The following is a 17629-nucleotide window of genomic DNA, read 5'->3' as shown; positions in this document are numbered from 1 at the left end:
TTAGCCAGGCAGGTATAAGTTTTATTTATGTCAGAGGAGTGAGAATTGGTGCATTGCTCAGAAACTGCCCATTGCAGAAGTTATATTTAATGAAGCTGAATTTTTTTTAGATTTTGCCTTGCTAATCATGACCTCGGCTGCCTGCATCATGTAATGACAATAATGAATAAACATGCTGTGCTTATGAAGAACTAGAACCTAACAAGCTGATCAATTGTTAATTCTATAAAGTGACTAAAACGTGTCTCCACTATCAATAAGTAAATCAGCTTCTATTTGCAGTACTAATGCACCTTGTACATATCCTCCAGCTATCCTGCCCTTCTCTGTAATAATGTAATTATCAGTTTGGTCATATTTAAGTACAACCTGAATGAGATTTGATATTATTTTTGTCTTGAGGGTGGAAAAATAGGAGGAAAAATTGTTTGGATATTTAAAGAGACACAATACATTTATTTGGAGGCTGCAGATTTTCCACTTGCCCTCCAATTAGTTATATAAAATTATTCTTTTGAAAAGCAATTATTTTACAGCATTATTCTTAAATCATACAGACTATTATCAGACAGACATTCCAGAGAAGAAGGCCTTTTTATTATTAAAGCCCTTTTGCTCTAAGCCTCTGTAACAAAGACTTTAACAAAAGACAACAGTGCTCATTAACTGTAACAGAAGATGTTTCTTCTGTAAGGGAAAAAAAATAAAAGCATTTAAAATAAGACTAATTTGGCTTTATTCAGGCTTTATTTTTCCTCTTACATGAGGAAAACACAGAAGGCAGATCAGATCTCTAGCCATAATACAATTATGTATATTCCAAATATGCGAATTACAAATAGCAGACCGTCTCCCCTACATTTCCAAGCAAGATTTAGCAGTAATAGTTTATCCATTTCTGAAGAGCATGTTCAAGAAAAAGAATGTTTAACACGTGCAAAACCCAGGAGTTTTGCTTGAATTATGTTTTTCTTCTCATTCCTGGAGCTGTCTGCAAAGACACTGGGAGAAAGCAGCTTCCTGTTCATCCACCCAAAACCACCACCCACCTCAGTCTGGGGTGCAACCAGTGAGGAAAGCGCACCTGGAGCATTTCACAGGTGAATGGTACCCCCTGGCAAGGTGAGTAATTGTATTTAAAGTGGCTGCACCAATTGTATGTGAAGTGGGTGCCCCTTTTTCAGAGTTATAAACAGTAATTATTCTTAAATGTTTACAGCTTCTGTGACTATTCTTCTATTGTTAAACTGAAATATATGTCACAAAAATATATGAGAAGAATTGCAAGGAGGAAATGTTCTGGAGGGAAATGCTCTTATGTGTGCGGATGAGCTCAATATACCAATTAATTTCTAACACTTAACGAAGTGTCATTCTCAGGTGGAAGGTTACAGTCATTCTGCCAGAAGTTGTCCCACTTCACCCCAGATCCATCTCTCCATGACAATTCGGTGTAGAAAAGGAGGGATAATCCTTTTTACCTGCTTCTCTCTTAAGACAATAAGCACAGGTTTTTAAAAGGTATTTGATCTAACAAATTTTTGTTCTTTCAGTGGTCCCTGAACAGAAACAGATCTATTATTAAACAAAATCAGAATTAATCATTTCAGCAGCACACCAAAAATAGGGGATAGTTTCGTACTAAAATAGTTATTTCGCTTTTTTCCTCCCTTAGCCCCAGCTAAGCCCATACGCCACATCACTGGCAGGTATTTCCACAATTAAATTGTTACTCCAGTATACTTTGCAGTTAAATAACCCAATTTCAATTACTCTGTGATGTGCTTCCACAATAAAGGATATTAACTCCGAAGTTCAGAGGCACTGTTTGACAGAGTAATGTAACAGGAACATGCACACATGACAATCTCTCTGTGTTCCACAAAATGACTAAAAATCCTTTTTTGAGATTCAGTGGCCTGTTTTATGTGCAGGTGCACTCACTGCTGTAGATCTGTGTTTGGGGAAATTTTCGTAGCACTTGACTTCTAACCATGGTGCTTCAGAGCCATTAAACTGGCAGTGCTCAGCACAAATAGTAACACAGTCAACACGAGCCTGCCAGACAGCCAGGATCAGGCTTTTACACCTGCCTGGATCCACACTGGGCCAATTCCAGTTGCATCCCAATTTTCTTCAGGGAAGAAGGAATGCCGCAGAGCAGGGCAGCCACGACACCTTCTGTCATTAAGGTTATGAAGAGTTCCTTCACACTATCTTACTTCCTCCAGGAATAAAACAAATGGGTATCCTGAGTACAGCCCTGGCATTGCCACAGACCCTGGCATTGGCCAGAGGAGGAGGTAACAGCAAAGGGGAAGAGATGATCCCTTCTTCCTCCCTAGTAACCCTGTCTGCTGAGCATTCACCAGGAAGCTGGAAGGAAACCAGCAGGGAACACGGGCTTCCTGAATGCCCAGTGAAGAGACCATCACCAGCAACCAGAGCTTCTCTATTTTCAGAATTATCCTAGAATCACAGAATGGTATGGGCTGAAAGGGACCTTAGAGTTCCAAATCCCTCCTCCTGCTGTGGGCAGGGACACACACCTTCCACTAGACCAGGTGGCTTCAAGTTCCATCCAACCTGGCCTTAAACACTTCCAGAGATGGGGCAGCCACAGCTTCTCTGGGCAGCCTGTGCCAGGGCCTCACCACCCTCAATGTGAAGAATTTCATCCCAATATCCAATCTAAATGTGTTCTCTTTCAGTTTAAAGCCATTCCCCCTTTTCCTGTCACTACAAGCCCTTGTAAATTATAGGGAACAGTCTCAAAGACTGATTTAAGCAGGGCACTATAACTCCCCTGCTTCTGTCATAGAAGCCGTACTTCCATTAAAGAACTCAACCACACCTGTTTAATAGTTTAAACTGAACAAGAAGTTTCATTTAGGAGTCCAAGCTAAGTTAGTTTAGCCAGGAAATTGTAATATGGGTGCATTACATTAAATTCTGAAACATGGCATTTCTCTTCCTGTCTCCAACATTATTAGCATCTTACAGTGGCTTGAATTAAAAAAGAAACATTTATTTTATCACCCTGATATCAGCCCGCTGCAATATAACATTTTTGAAACAGGGAAATATCACAGCTTGGCATCATAAATTCAACACTGCAACAAGATAAATCCTTCCCATTAATGTAAACCGCTGTACTTCACAGTATATCTGCATCTGCAACACACTTGTGTTTGCTGATCAGACTATCATAAACACACATAACTCTCAGTGAATAATGGAAGCAGCAAGAAAATCTGAGGGTAACTGCTCTCCAGACTAAAGCAGCCACAGCCTAGTCCTTCAAACAGATTCACTCATGCAGGGATGTTCCTGCTTGTGTTCGATAGCATAAAATACCATCGTCCTCACCACTGGAATCCACATAACACAGCAAATGACATCGAGGTACAGTGGCTCCTTAATTACACATGCACAGAATGAATGCTGGAAGCTTTATTAACTTGTGATGTATATAAATCCCAGAGATGCACAAAGGAGAGATTGGGTACCCTATCAATTAAGAATTTCTGAATTTCTCACTGAATACTTAAGGTGACACTGAATTGACTCTGAAAAAAAAGAAGCTCATTTAATTTTGTTGAAAAGAAAAATCACTAACCATTTAGTGCTTCCTACAACAACTCAATTTCCACCTTTTCCCCTTTACACTGAGATCAACACTCTGAAACTTACACCAAATGGGAATTTGGCACACAGTTTAGGAAATGCAAACACATGAATTAATAACCTGAATTATGCAAATACGAACCTGAAATTTGCAATTTGTTTTAAAAAGCTGAAAGAACTCCTCTTAATTGGTTTATCCATGTCTAGGCATTACTCAAGTGATTCTGATTTAGCAGTTAGCAGCCTCTTACAGGCTCAGAAAAAAAGCCTACAAATGCTTTAAGAGCTCAAGCACCTGAGTTCTGCTCTCTCCTCTATAAAGAAAAGAAACCAGTAAGAATCAGTAAGTCCAAGCTGATTCCATGTTCTTCAGCTCAAAGGGATGTAGCACGAGTGAGTCGTGCTTGGCAAGTGGCTGGAGAACAGAAAGGGGCAAGAGCTCTGCAGTGAGGGTTGGGGAGGAAGTTCTTTAACCATCTTTTACCATCCTGTGACACCAAGGGTGGGATTTCTGCCCCTTAATATATTTATCCTTGTTATACCTCACAGCACGTGTAGCACAGCTGCTGTGGGAGGAGGGAGAAAACTTGCACTGATGCCGTGCAGAGGGAAATATCCTTCTAGGAGAAAGACCTGACCCCACCAGAGTTTTTATTCCACAGATGTTCCCTGTAAAGTGTAACTGAAATTGAAACACAACAGAAAGGGGAATAAAAACAACGGGTCACCTTTGGAGTCACGGAGATACCCAGTACTACTTTCCCTCATTTGAGCTTTACTCTGGCATAGTTGTACCAAGTCTGAGAAAATCAGCCTTTCAGCTCACAGCCTTTCCAAAATAACTGCTGGAAAACATAAAATAGAGCAAAATAGGTGAAATCCACAGTCCTTTGTTCCTCCTTACAAGCCCCTTCAGAATAGCAAAGAGGCTTCGGTGCCACAGTCCGATAGAAATCCCCGTCCTTGCAAGTAGTCAGGATGCTCTGGCACTGCAAAGCAGCTCAGCTCAAGCTGCCTGACCCCAGGTGAAAGTGTGCTGTGATCTCCTGATCTGCAGGGCTGGCATCAGCTTCAAAGCTGCTGCTTGCGTGATGGTTATCACATTTTCAAAGGGGAAAAGAGATGCTGAAGGAGTTCTACTAGACCTTGAGAAAAGGAGTCCCAGGGCCATAAACTCTGAGAGTGAGACAAGGAAAATCCAATACCTTGGGTAAAAAGTATTTATATAGGAGAGATCTTTATTCTGAGTGTGCTTCCAAAATCCAGCACAAAACATTATGCTCAAGATTTTCCTCCGGAGACTGGAATGAGGCTTAGGACTCAAAGGTCTATTGCTGCTCCATATTCATATTGATAGAGTGTTTAAAAGAATAAAAGATTGGTCTTAGAGAGTTATAAAATATTGGTAGTCCAAACAAACTTTTTGGACCCACAAATTCAAATTTAGTTCTAGATTAAGATCTTATTTTTTCAATGGCCAACAGAGGTAGGTGACATTACAAAACCACAATGATTTCAAGGTTTCATAAGAAACTTTATTTTACACAAGCCTGAGAATTAATTGCTTTTCATCATATATTTTACTATTTACTTCTCCATGTACATTTTTTTCTAACGCTTGAGGAGTACTGGCCAAATTCTGCCCTTTTCACTCTCAGCCCAGTCCTTAATTGGGAAGGTTTGCCAGAGAGAGGACAGCAGGTGATGTCCTTCAATTAATAGGAGATTGGCATGGAGAGATCAGGGGCTGCTCCCAAGTTCCACCAATTCAGATCCAATCCAGAGCAGTCACATCTGGAAGGCCACACCAGGTAACACCTGCACCTGAGCTGTATGACCAGGAGAACTGGTGGATTCTTAGGAATTTATATAAAACTCAGGGAAGTCAGTGTGAATTCTTTTATGCAATTTAAATAACATTCCACAATCACCAGAGCTGGTGCAGCCTACTAAACAGCTGAGGAAAAGAGCCATGGAATAAGAGGCATGAACCCAGGCAATCTCTGCACCCTGGCAAGGCAGAAAGCTCTTCAATATTGGACTAAAACCTATCAACAAGACTCTTGTTTCCTTTTGCCTGTGTTTTTCTTCAATAATTGGCAGCTTTTAGCTTTCAGAGTACATCAAACTGGTACCTTCCACAAGCACTGAAGTCGCTCAGACAAAATATATCAAACATCAATATGAAACTAGAAGGGAAAAAACAGGAAGAAATCTGCTACAGCATCATCTAAACATAAGACACTAAGTAATAGCATTTAAAAAAAAATCTATTTCACACAGATGAAAATCATTACAGTTCTCTAGAGACCCTCTGTCTCTCTCTGCAGCTCCCCATGTCATTTCCTAGCTGGTAAAAATGTGCCACAGGATATGAAAAGATGGTAACGTTCTTCTAATTTTAATATGCCTCTAATCCAATAATGGCTTGTTTACTGCTTTCTAATTTAAAGGTAATTCATTAGATGTATCCTGTCACGTCTTATTGGCAATGAAGGCATAAGGATCTTACACACAGCTCTGAGGCACATCAGTCATATTGCTAATATTCTGTGTGGGTCCCTCAGTGCAAAGGGCTATCGATGCAATGGCACTGATAAGGGACTCTGTGTGTGTACCTACATATAAATCACAACCAAAAATATTAAAAGACTTTAGGAATGAAGTCTGGACCCAAAAATTTATGTTTTAGCATTGAGAATTCTAGCAAAGGGAAATATAAGTGATTTGAGTGAAAATATTTTGTGATCGTGACAAAAAGGGTCTTGCACAGCCTATGGGGAAGCCCCTGCCTGACCTGCAGGGGAATTGGATCAGTCTGCAGCAAATGATGAAGGTTAAGGAAACATTAGACAGAAGAGGCAGCTGAACTCCGAAATGCACATTTCAGGAGCCAGACCATGCCAGGCAACATCTGTTGTGATTCTCCAAAAGCCACCCTGACTTGTTGAGCAATCCTAGAGCAAAGTGACAGGAACTGAGGCCAAGGGCTTCAGACCTGCTGGACCTTGGCAGCACGGAGGCACCAAGGTGAGGGTGACAGCGCAGCAGGAGCCATTGGCACAGCGGGGCAAGGCGCTTTCCTGCCTCGCCAGCCACGGCAACATCCACCTGGCAGCACGGGGCCCCTCCTCACTCCCCTGGCACGGAGTCTGTGCCCATCTCCACGGGAGCAGCTCTGCTCCGAGCAATCAGGCAAAGGAAAGCAATTTACTACAGGTGAAAGCTCTGTGTGCTCAAACACGCTGCTTAGGCAGCTCTCCTGCCACAAGGGCTGAGAACTCTTTGCCTGTTTACACTCTGCCAGCAACCAGCTCAGTCGCGTCAGCTCTCTCTCTGCCAGGGCACTGATATGCCCATTTTCAATAATCTCTTCCCAAGAAGTGAAACCTTTAACCAACCAGACTGACCACACACGAGTGGCTGCTTAATGAATTGTGACTGTCTCAGAGGAGGACACGGGGCTGAGAAACACAGTGACAGCGTGCTAGGAAATCACGGCGTTTGCCCGAACTGGCGTTATTCCTCAGGAGCACGGCAGGATCACCAGTTTGGAAGACAGTTTGGGTCCGTGTGTGTCCAAACCCATCCCCTCATTGGCTGTCGGTGATGTCATGCCCGTGCATTAATCCCCGGTGACTGCAGGTTTAACATCACACGTATCACCACATCCTCTGCTAACGACAATGACCACGGGCCTTGGAGGAAATTACTCGAGCAGAGAACAAAGCAACTTGTTGAAACGAGCAAAGTCGCATCTCTTAAGTGATTATTTCCAGCTTTTATTTTGTCAAAGTGAAGTTGCTGGGGTCAGGAGATGACACGTGCTTCGCTGAAAGGAGTGGGTATTGTTAGAGCTCTGTTTTAAAGAAAGTAAATCCTCCCACTCAAAAAGGTGAAAGTGCCAGTCGTGGGAAACCAACTGCTCTGGGAAGTGAAAGTATTTCAGGAGCTATAAAATCGGTAGCTGAAATTATAAGCACTTTCTAAAAGAAAAAGAAGGGGGGGTGGGGGGAAGAGTGATATTTAGGGAGCAAGCTTGACCCTTTGCTATCAACACCTTCATCGCTGGAGTAACGGGGACAGTAAATGAATTACACGCACACACCCCAGTGCAGAGATAGATTTAACTCCAGGACCAACACTTGGAGTGTTCCGGACTGACACTCGCGCAGCCGCTCTCCCGGAGCCTGCCCAGCCCGCGGGGTTCGCTACAGACATTCCGGGAAGCGCGAACACCGCAGGCACTGCCGGCACGAGGGATGCCCGGTGCGGGGGATCCCGGGGTGCCCAGTTCGGGGGATCCCGCTGCCCTTGGCCGGGCAGCTCCCGTGGCCTCTTTGAGAATAAATAAGTCACTGTTAGCCATCACACTCCCGGTAACTGCGCTCCGAAATACAAGTTACACCGCAGCTGAAGCGATGCTTCTCTCCCGGCTGCCTCCCCCCGGCGCACATCACACACCCCCTCCCGGGACGCGCAGCGCCCAGCACCGGCCCTGGAAGCCGGCGGAGACCCCCGGCTCCAGCCCGGCCCGGCACCTCCCGGAGGGGAGCCGCAGCTCCGGCCCGTCCCGCTCCTCCCGGCTTCGAGCACCAGCCTGGGCAGCCGGAGGGGAGCCCCGGCCGCAGCCCGGCCCGGCCCCGCACCCCGCGGTGCCCCAGCTCCGCTGCCCGGTCCCGCTCACCTGGCCGCCGTCTCGCCCGGGGAGCGGCTGCGGAAGCAGGAGCAGCGTCGGGGAACGGGGAATCACCCACGGGGGAGCGGGGAGCGCACCCTGCGTTCGGGCTGCGAGGAGGATGCTCCGCATACACTCCTGCACGTAGCGGCGCAGCGCCCAAAGTGGCTTTGGAACTCCCCTCCCACTCCTCCTCCTCCTCCTCAGAGCCTGGGGAGGAAGCACGGTGTTACGGCTTCGGCGTCTTTCCCACCTCCGCGGAGCATCCTCCCTTGGTTCGCGCCGGTCCCTGACCCCACCGCGCACGGGGAGCGCAGAGCTGGAGCTGCTCGGGCGAGGTGCCCTCTCCTCCCTCCCTCCCTCCCTCCGCACCGGGCAGCGGGATGCTGCTGCCGGGGAACACCGCGCTGCTTTCCGGAGGCACAGCCTTCGCTCAGCCCGGGCTTTTAGCCGCCTGACGGAGTCCTGACCTTATTTCAGCATCCGAGTGCTGGCTGCTCAGCCGAGGGAAGACACGGGAGGTGTTTCGTAGCTCGCAGCCGGGCCGGAGTTCGCAGCATCTTTCGGAAACAGCTGCGACTTGAGAAGGGTGTGGGGCTCAGGCCATAACCTCCCCGCGCCTCTTACTGCATGTCCACAGTCCTGCGGCTTATCAATAAATCATCATCTTCACAAATTTGGTTTAAATGTTCAAAATGAAAGCTGGTGTTTCCCTGGCTACAAAGTGGGGGTCACTTTGACAGCCTTTGCAGCAGCCACTGGGAAACAGAGTCGCCTCCTTGTGCTGCCACTGACTCTCTGTACAACCTTTATCACCTCACTTTACACCGTCAGATTCTCGGAGCTCTGCTGCTCGCCTAAACAGTGACGTCCAAATAAATGCTTCAGTGGGTGTCAGGCATTTAAATATGTGTAGAATCGAGTCTCATTTCTGTGAGAGAGGGCAGTGTCTCACCGTAGGTAACCAGAGGGCTCAGAGCAACGGTAGGTTGATTTCAGCTATATTACCTAAATCCTGTTGTGATACAAATCGTCATCCTCCTGGACAAACACTCCTTCAGTTGGAAGAATCAGTGAAAAAATGCCTTGTGGAACAGAGCAGACTACTTTTATCACGGGAAACCACTCTGGCTACTGTTGTGGAATTGCAAATTGCCTTTTGAGTTTTCTTTGTGCAAGTTCTCTTGTGCACATGTGAAATACAGTAAAAATCTCAGCAGCTTCCACACCACCATTCATGGTAAATTAATAACCCAGAAGCAGACTCTCACATCCTGGACAAATTCACTTAGCCTAAAAGAAAGGCTCCAAATCCCCAGCCTTAGCTCTCCCTCATCTCGTGTTAGCACAACTCAGCTACGCTCTTTTAATCAGGAGTTACAATATAGTCAAAGTAGGAGGGAACAAGCCCACAGCATGAGATCACATCTCTCCATCTGATTCCTTACCTGAGGAGCTGTCACCTTCTTGCCTACTGTTCCTGACACTTAACACCCCTCCAGACCTCTAGCGAGCGTAGAAAAAGGGAGAGAGAAAAGGCAGAAGCAGGAAGGAGCTCCAAGGTTGCATAAAGAAACGTGAGAAGTAGATCTGGGCAAAAGGGAGGGAACTGGGTGTACTGATGGGAAAGAGAAAGATTTAGAGGACAGGAGACGCAAATTAGCAGGAAACAAGGTCTCATCTTGCTGCCTGAAGTACAGTTTGTTGAAAGTAGGCTGGTCAGGACATCAGACAGGGATTATGTAGGATCAGCAACCCCCTGATATGTGTGGATGGAGCAGTTTACCAGCTGTGGGGGCTTTTACTGGGCTGCTGAGGCACAGGAGACAGGAGTTCACAGCTCTCCCTGGCCTGGTGCTATCCTGTGCTCACAATTCCTTCCCATCTCTCAGCCTCAGTTTTCCCATCCAGACAACAGAGCCAACCCCATTTCTAGCACAGGGTTGCTGTCAAAGTGAATTAAGAGGTCCAAAGAGTACTTTGAAATGCAGATATTATGCTCGCTGGTTTTAATGTCTCCAAAGCGGTCTCCAGATATCTCTAAATCCTCAAGATATCCCTGATCAATTCCTGTTTTGCATACGAGGAAGCCAAGCAGAGGGACAGAGGCTTTAGTCCGTCTCTTTTATGTTGTGTTCTGAGGGTCCCCCTGACCTTGCCGTGGCTCAGGCTCCCAGTTTTTGTCCCACAGAGTCTGACCCCATCCACAGCCATGTTTTTCTGGTGACACAGAACAAGCTCCATACATGCAGAACCTCTACATCTGATTATTAATTACTACCCAATTAGTAATAGATTACTAAACCCCCCTAAAGCTATTTCCTCTGACAAGTCAATGCCCAGGCTTAAGCTCTCATCCTCTCCCTCACCCTGGAGTTACACCCGTATTTCTGGCATCCACTGTGCCCTGCAGGACCCTCCCAGAAAGCTTGGGTGCTGTGGGGCTGAACTAAATCTCCGCTGTATTTTCCTTGCCTTTGCAGGTGCATTGGGAAGGAGCAGGACACAGGAGCTTCTGGTCCCCAGGCCTGTGATCAAATTATCTCTCCCTCTGTCACACATCCTAATCATCACAGCTGGCGGTCATGCCAACAATATTAACGCTGCTGAGTAGCTTTCAGTTTTGCAATTAGCAAGGTTTTCTGCTTCCCTCAAATAAAAAATAGGCTGGTGCTTCTTAACACTGCATAAATGATACAGAGACATTCAAGGCCCACGTTCCTGCCTTGTTGAGATGAACCAACATTAGAAGTGCTGGAGATATTTTAAGTCTTCTGAAGATTAAAATGGTTACAAAGGTTTTTATTTCTAAACATGTTTATCCTGCCTCTCTTTTTTGTTTGCAAAATCAGGCAAAACACAGTTTAAATAAACAACTATTGTACTATTAAACATTGATTAAAGAAAAGGGTTCCATTTAAATTATTAAGTGGTAAGATAAAAAGCATCCCTTCTCTTTTGTACGCTACTTTATTCAGAAGTCAAACTTCTGTAGTCTCACTGAATGCTAATGAGCAGCATAATAATGCACAAGGGCAAGAGGGGGCTGAGTAATTAAAAACAGAGGCCAGAAATCAAAGGGCTTGAAATACACTTATGAAAATAATTCAATTATACATTAGAAACCTGGGATAATCAAGACACATCCCACAGTTTCATTCATCATTATGCCCCAATTTTATATCTCTGCTGGTTTGCTGTATATAGGAAGCAGTGATTGGGACTTTCATGTGTGATTCCTCAGCTGGAGAGACAAAGGCAACGTGCACTCAGGTCCCATCCTCATCACTGCTCCTTGAAAATGGCTTCACTTGAGTGAGTAGATTCTCACTTATCTGATTTAGGGAAATATTTTTGGTCACAAGGTAATTCTGCATCAGTTCTATATTCCTTTTCTCTGTAGCTTTGCAATTAATTAACACAAATATCCGTGCCCACCAATTTATCTTCCCTATAAATCCATCTCCCACCACTCTCCTTGGCTTCACCTATTCTCATGGCTTCAGGCTTGCCTGGTTATCCACAAAGACCTCTGCCAAGCAAAGCAGTGGGTAGGTTTGTCCAGAAAATCGTGTATTTAGCTGGGGTGGCATCGTGAGACTGAAGCTTTCACCCGACACAAGCTGGGTCAAAAAGTCTTGATGTAGCTTTGCAATGTCACTTTTATGGGCCAAGGAATCCCAGCACAGCTCCTGGTCTCCAGGACAGCAAAGCAGACTGCAACACTTACAGGGAATTCCAGTGGCATGTGATAAAACAAGGAAAAATGAGGCAGTTTGGTCTTGTTCAGTGACTTTGGAGATCAACAGAGGATTTAAGTGATTTTGCCTTGTGCAGTCTTGATGCAACAAGCAATTATCAAACTTAGGCTCATTGCACTGACCACAGCTTAAAGGAGGGAACTCTAAGTGATGCATTGTCAGGAACCATGGAAAAAACAGAAAAAATGAGCCGGAGTTCCAGCTGACAAAGGGGAGCACTGTGTTCAAGTGCTTTGCAGATGCACAAATTGTTAGCTCCGTTTTGGTACACAATTAAGTCAACAACACCATAAAAATGTTGGAGACAACCCAGAAAAGAAAAAATCAGGAATTTTAGCAAAACCAACACTCAATTGCGTACAGCTTCCTGAGAAATCAGGGTCTGATTGTCTCACCAGAATTTTAAAAATTTAAGCATAGAGACTATGAGCTGTCTCTAATGAGCAATGGGGCCAAACCAAACAGTGCTGTGCTTCACGAGGCCAGACGAGCCCGGAGTCCAGCACAGGTCACAAGCTGGAGCAGTGAAAAAGGGAAACAAGAAGCTCAGGTCAGGTTTTCCAAAACCTAGGGGTTTCAAAATGAAGGTTATGACTGCAGCAGATGGGGGCTGTTTTGTGTAGTTCCAGCTATTACTGAGCTTTGCTTCATCTTCCATTCAGGAAAAAACAAAAGGCTGCACGTGAAGAGCCAACTTCCACCAGTGTATGACAGCAGCTAATGTGGTTGTCTCAAGATTTCCCCAGCCTTATCAGCCACATCTTCTTCAGTCAGAAATAAAGCTCTTTTTGAGAGGATTCAGCTTCCCCCAAAAAAGATGCACACTCTTGTCAAATAGAAGATTGTTAAGACAAACAAACCAGCCCATAATGTGAGTGGAGCAGTGCCTGCCACAGGTGGAGAGGGAAATGTGCAAGTTAAGATAGACATTAAATTTCAACACACAGTGAGGTAGAGAGCAAAATATCCATTTTCCCCCATTTTTCTAATGAGGAATTAATTTTTAGAAGAGAAGACACTGACTGACATGTTGGTTGATTTTGCAGAGGGAGTGACTGGAAGTGGGGAGCTGCATCCAAGGGCAGAGCCCGAGCCACAGAGAAGCCCCACTGCTCAATATTCGCTTCTCAAGTTTGTGGTTGAAATACTCTAATAGATATCTTAGTGACATCCTTTTCCGAGAAACAGTCTGGGGCAGTAATTCTGACAGGACAAGTCAGCTGTAATGAATCTGTTTCCTCAGCACAGATGGGGCCTCGCTTTACTTACATGCATTGCTCCTTCCACTTCCTAAGAATACGTGGAGACAAGAGAAAGTAGCTCTAGCCTCTTATCTTACCTGCCTCGAACAATATAGTGGCAATCAATAAATGAACTACATTTTCTTTAAATATGCAATTATGTGGAATAGATTATAGAAGTGACAAAACCCAGAACAACTCCACAAACACAGACCTGGGCTCTGATTTCTATCAATACGAGATGAAAGCCATGTAGTTGCTCATTTACAGCTCAAAGCTGCATTATTTTCCCTAACTCAGGCTCTATTGGTAGTCAACTGAACACTCTAAAGCAGAAATACCAACTCATCTTGATATTCCTTCCACAGTAAATAATGATTTACAAAGGAGGGAGGGAAATCTCCCTTCCCCTCCTTCTTTCAATTCATTAAGCTCAACTGTGATAACCAGTGAGGCATACAGGAAAGGGTTAGGTATCTCTGCCTCTGAATATTTAATTCAGGACTAAATGTAATGCACAGCATCCTTGCACCCTTGGGAGTTCAGCAGCCAATATGCCAATGAATATATCCTGACAATAGTGATTTTTTCTGCACTTTGGAGGCATGAGTGACATTTGCTCACCACATATGTTACATCGGATGCTGAGGTCTACACTTGTGAGAAATTAATCAGAATCCATCTGTTTCCTTCTCATCCTGGACAATTTCATTACAACTTAACCAAAGATTATAGGATTCCCATGTCTGTGTCCCCAGCCCCCAGCCCAGTCTTGGTGTTTCTATGCCGAACGATTAAAGCTGCTTAGTTTAAGTAAGGTCAGAATCAATCTTCCTTCCTGTAGGGAAAGGCATAATGCTCATGGGCAGGGTCCAAAATCTGCTCTAAATTACATGTAGGTAAATCCAGAATATCCCTACTGAACCAAAGGGGGTTCAGATTTGTCATGGAGCAGGTTGTGGTCCTTGATCTATCAATATATATTTCTGGTGGCTGATCTTGATGGATATCAGGCTCAAAATGGCACAAAGTCAGTTACTGCAGGTCCTCTGTTACATTTTCATTTACCTGCCCAGGTGGTGAAGAGGGATGGCTCAGCCCTTCTGTGGGGCTGGGAGATACTGTGCCACTGTTGGGAGAAGAAAGTGCTCTGGCTTAAAATACTGCCTGTATTTACACAGACAGCTTAGAAAATTCTTTGCCTATTTCGCATTTACTGGTATCTCTTTAATTCAATGTAAAAGCAAGGGAGAACTGGGCCAAAAGATTGCTTGGACCCTGATTTATAATGCCAACATTTGCACAGTGATGGATGACGAGCTTAAAAGTGGGAGTTTCTAGGAGTTCTTTGGACAAGGCACAAATGGCTTCACAAGCCCAGAAGCAGAAATATCTGTGGGATTCTGGTACCCAGTCACTCAGAGACAGTTCCAAACATGAGGCTTCCTGAACAACAGAGAAGGCAAAGCTGTGAACCAAAAAGTGAGGTTTGCATTACAGAAATTACGGACAGAGAGACACAGAATAGGAGGGCTGGGAAAGCCCAGTAAAGAGGGAAAACGACTCCAGTGATAAGGAGCTGAGGGGCAGCTGTACCACCGAGGGTCTGCACGTCGGGGAGGCCAAACCTGATACAGAGGGGCCAGGCTGGAGGCTGGCTGGCTGCACGCAGCAATGCCAGGTCCCAAAACCCATTTGCCACTTAGCTGTGACTGTGGCAGTGAGACCACAAGCAAAGGAGTTCACCCAGCATTGGGGAGGTGGAAGATGAGGGCAGAAAAGATGTGCAAAGCAAAACAGCATCAGCAGCCTGTGATGGGAACCGGCAGAAGCTCCCTGACCCCGCTCGCCGCCGTGCTGCCTCCCCCACTTCTCCCAGACATTATTCCAGCTGACTTGCAGATACCTGATAGTTATTTCTGAAATGAAGGTGTGTTCAGATCAGACTGTCACGGCCTGTCTTTTCAATCAGGAGTTACTTGATCAGATGCTTTTTTGCTGTAACATAATCACACGATACCAGGCTTTGAGACAGGGCCTCTATTCCAGCTCTGGGGCTGGATACTTCCTTGCCAAGAAGATATCGACACATTGGGAGATAGCTATAAAAGAAAAGGAAGATCTTGCATAAATTAACTTATGCTATTTATAGACATGGAGAGCAGTCTATCCATGGGACCATCTGCTAATCTATGTCCCATGGCAATTAAAGTCAACATTTCACTATATCTTCTCCATCAAGGGCTGAGATTATGCACTGAACTCTTTTTTTTTGCTTAACACTAACCTTGCATCTGTGCTGTTTAATGTCTCTTTCCAACTTTCCATAGAAGTTCCCATGTCCATCTTCTGAGTGCCTACTACAAGGAAGAAAAAACTCAAAGGGATGATTTTTATTAATTTATAGTGAAGGGGTGAATTGGTTTCTCCTGTTTCTCAAAAACTTCTCTGTTTTGATAATAAGAAAACAGATATTATGTACTAAATTAATGAATTTATATATTTGATACATATATGTGATCTTCTCACAGTTAAATCTTATCAGTTATCCTTGTTGCAAACAAACCACATAGATTTTCAAAAGTAACTTACGATTTTGGACATTATGTTTTTAATGTTCCAAGCCAAAAATGCTTCCAAAAATTATCAAAATCCTGAGAGCTGAAAGTGAGCATCTCACTTTCTTCAAGGAAAGCTGGAAGCCTGAAAACTATGGCATCCGAGCATTTTGCTTTAGAAAACGTGTAAAGACAAAAGCCAACTGTAGTTACTGTACCACTTGTCCTGATTACAGATACAGAGAATTTTCTGAGGTAACTTAAAAGCTTGAGTCCTACTGCCTTGTTCAGTATCTTTTTATACACAACACATTTTTATTACTCTATGTAATTTTAATAATTTATACTGGCACCATCACTTTAGAAATTGCATTCACTACATTTAGCAATAGGAATTTCTGTAACAGTAAGGAAGAAAATACTTAAGAGTCGATTAGCAGGAGGATTTGCAGAAAGGCAACCTTACAGCAGGACTGAAGGGCTCTTGCTCAGGCCAAAGATGTTACTTTACAGAAATACATATTTCATGGATTTGGTTAATTAAAAAAAAAAAAAAAAAAAAAAAGGCTTTCTTAGCTAGTGAATTGATCAATTACACAAATAAAAACTCAAGTAATGTTCCACCTCTGAAACAGCTGCTATTACAGAAAACTTGTCTTTTGCAGCTGTGTGGGCATGTGTGTGAGGGAGAGAAAGAAATGGAAATATTAAGCAGTGACACAACCAAACCTTATCCCACGGTTGGTGTGAAACCTCCCTGCAGTCACAAGAAAATCAGAAGTTATGGGAGCACAGAGCTTTCTGCAATTTATGCTGGCTGAGCCCCTCTGTGGGGAATGATCACCTCCCAAATCTCCCTTTCCCTCCCCTCTCTCTGGTTTCCGCTTTCCATCACAGGGTACAAAAATAGAGCTTTGCATCCACAACTGTCTTCCCAAGGGTCCAAACCCTCTGCTCAAAGCCTAAAGGTTATTATGCAAAGTCCTAGAGCAGAAAACTGGTGTAACACCTTCCCTCAGCATCTAAAAAGACATAACAGACCATTACTGGCTACGCATATAACATATACAGGGTATACCAGGGCAGAGATGTAAGTATCTGTGGAGAGGCTTTAAAGCCATTGTTGTCCATTTTTGCACATTAAAACCCACAAAGAGTTTTATTTAGAGCACTAAATCCTTTCATTTCTCTCTGGCTAGATTTTTAACTGTTAAAATATTCATCATGCACTCCAAGAATCTCGATGCCAAGTATTTATTTCTTCATAACCTTTTAAAATAGTTTCTTTAAAATATCTTCAGGTGTGCATATTGCTCTTAAAAAAACACTGAAAATAAGAGTTAATCGTAAAACAGAAAAGAGAAATGAGGCAGCAGGCACTGCTGAGACCTCAGTACAGCAAAGGGTGGATTCCACAAAGTTCAGTGCTAAGGGCAAATATAAAGGGCATTTTTTCAAAGTTTAAAGTTTTCAAAGTGAAAATTCTTCAGATTTCACATAAGCAAATGTAACTTTCTATTTCCAGAGGGATGGGGGGCAGAAAGGCTTCTTTAAAGGGGATATTTGTGTCAAAGGCTTACATTTACATTTCCCTTCAGATGAACAATATTTTTTGTCAGGTAGGTGGCTGCCATTGAGAAAAATCAGTATTTCCTGTCCGAAAATTCCCCCCTCATCTTGATACACTGGAGGTTCAGCCCACCTCCTCCTGTAGCTTTTGGGATGGTGGCAAATCTGGCACATTCTGCCTGGAGAGACCTTTTG

At 44.1% G+C, this 17629-nt stretch overlaps 1 protein-coding gene across 4 annotated transcripts in view; it reads right to left on the bottom strand.

Moving 5' to 3' along the window:
• The window catches only part of TAFA4 (TAFA chemokine like family member 4), a 70790-nt gene extending 60273 nt beyond the window's left edge, over nucleotides 1-10517 (bottom strand). The window contains exon 1 of one of the 4 annotated variants that reach the window (XM_032121173.1): nucleotides 9754-10517. The gene's annotated coding sequence lies outside the window, so the exon portion shown is untranslated. Of the gene's footprint in view, nucleotides 1-8314; nucleotides 8527-8775; nucleotides 9734-9753 lie in introns of those variants that run through there. The other 3 variants (XM_032121171.1, XM_032121176.1, XM_032121174.1) reach the window with 3 other exon arrangements.
• Nucleotides 10518-17629: the final 7112 nt, after the last annotated feature.

Source organism: Corvus moneduloides, chromosome 11 (assembly GCF_009650955.1).
Source record: "Corvus moneduloides isolate bCorMon1 chromosome 11, bCorMon1.pri, whole genome shotgun sequence".
Taxonomy (NCBI): Eukaryota; Metazoa; Chordata; class Aves; order Passeriformes; family Corvidae; genus Corvus; species Corvus moneduloides.
This window is presented reverse-complemented; position numbering and strand designations above follow the sequence as displayed.